The following is a 2,038-nucleotide window of genomic DNA, read 5'->3' as shown; positions in this document are numbered from 1 at the left end:
CCCCCTTTTTTTTTTTTTTTTTTTTCAACTTTTTTTTTTTTTTTTTTTAATTTTATTTTTGGGACAGAGAGAGACAGAGCATGAACGGGGGAGGGGCAGAGAGAGAGGGAGACACAGAATCGGAAACAGGCTCCAGGCTCCGAGCCATCAGCCCAGAGAAGAAACAGACTCTTAACTGCAGAGAACAAACCGATGATTATCAGAGGGGAGGTGGGTGGGGGATGGGTGAATTAGGTGATGGGGATTAAGCAGTGCACTTGTCTTGACGAGTACCAGGTGATGTATGGATGTGCTGAATCACTATACTCTCTACCTGAAACTAATATCACACAGCATGCTAACTATTTGCAATTAAGATAAAAACTTCATAAAAGATAATAAAAATAACAGATTTTGTGTAGCAACTGAATTTTGATAATATTTGCACAATTTACAAAGCATAATAAAACCTTGGTTTGCGAGCATAATTTGTTCCAGAAACATGCTTGTAATCCAAAGCACTTAAATATCAAAGCAGATTTCCCCATAAAAAATAATGGACACTCAGATGATTCATTCCACAGACCCCAAAATATTCATATAAAAATGATTACAATACTGTAATATAATACAAAATAATAAAGAAAATACAAAACATAAAGACACAAACAAATTAATATGCCCTTACCTTTGAAAATCTTCATGGCTGGTGTGAGGCAGATGGGAGAGGAGGGTTGTGTAGGATGACTTTCACTATCACTAACGGAATCACTGCTATCTATTGTCTCAGTGGAATCATTTTCTGCATGGAGGCCACTGTATATGCTCTCACGGATGTTGACCACAGTGCAGTATTAATAAACTCTTGTCATCTACTGTGTTTAATGTAACTGGAAATAAGGCAGCAGAGGAATCACTGATTTCTGCCAAACACGGTGGCCTGAGACAGAGCATCCGGGTATGGGAGCCGATCACCCACAATCCCGCAGAGAGAGAGGGAGAGAGAGAGAGAATAACCATTGGCTCAGTGGTGATCATGTGACGTTCGGCATCACGTACTACTCGCATTGCCAGACCTCGCTCACTTACCAAGTTAAAATTTATTAGAAATGTTTGCTCGTCTTGCGGGACATTTGCAGAACAAGTTACTCGCAATGTACTTTCATTAGTATATTATAGAAACGGTTTGTGAGGCACAGAGAATGAGTGTTGTTAATTCCTATATTATAGACGAGGAAACAGACGAGGTAATCTCGTGAGATTACATGACTTGACCAAGACAGCTGGACACTCACATTTTGTGTTCTGACTCAAATCTCTTAGTTCCTGTGTTACAGCCCTTGACCCTCCTCCCCTGCTGAGACCCAGCTCTGTGGCCTCGTGGGGAGACAGAGGACAATCAGAAGAAGAGGAGAAGAGGGCTGGGTAACACTGTCATAAATTATTGGAAGTTTACTTTCGACACCTGGAAACTTTAAGTGTGGGACTCGTAACTGACTTCGCAGATTTTTAATTTTTTTTTTTTTCAACGTTTTTAATTTATTTTTGGGACAGAGAGAGACAGAACATGAATGGGGGAGGGGCAGAGAGAGAGGGAGACACAGAATCGGAAGCAGGCTCCAGGCTCTGAGCCATCAGCCCAGAGCCCGACGCGGGGCTCGAACTCACGGACCGCGAGATCGTGACCTGGCTGAAGTCGGACGCTTAACCGACTGCGCCACCCAGGCGCCCCGACTTCGCAGATTTTGATTCAGGTGCTGCGGGTTCTACTCATCTGGCTCACTGACGGAGGGTTTTAGATTTTCTGTCTCTATTTCTGGAATTTGTTTACTACAGCAACGTATGATTCACTCAATAAATATTTACAGTGCTCTCACCCACTTGCCTGGGATATTTCTTCCCCCTGTGCCAGCCCAGCCCCATTCATTCTCATAGTAAGTTGTGAAAGGAAGGATGACAGCTTTGGGTGTGTTACTTACTGTCAGTTCAGCACTGCCTGGCTTCTTTGCTGCTTTAATTGGCACTATAATTGGGAGCAAAAATTTACATTATCGTACAC

The sequence above is a fragment of the Panthera pardus genome, unplaced genomic scaffold, assembly GCF_024362965.1.
Source record: "Panthera pardus isolate Hobbes unplaced genomic scaffold, ASM2436296v1 HiC_scaffold_15, whole genome shotgun sequence".
NCBI classification, from domain to species: Eukaryota; Metazoa; Chordata; class Mammalia; order Carnivora; family Felidae; genus Panthera; species Panthera pardus.
Note: the sequence above shows the minus strand (reverse complement) of the source record.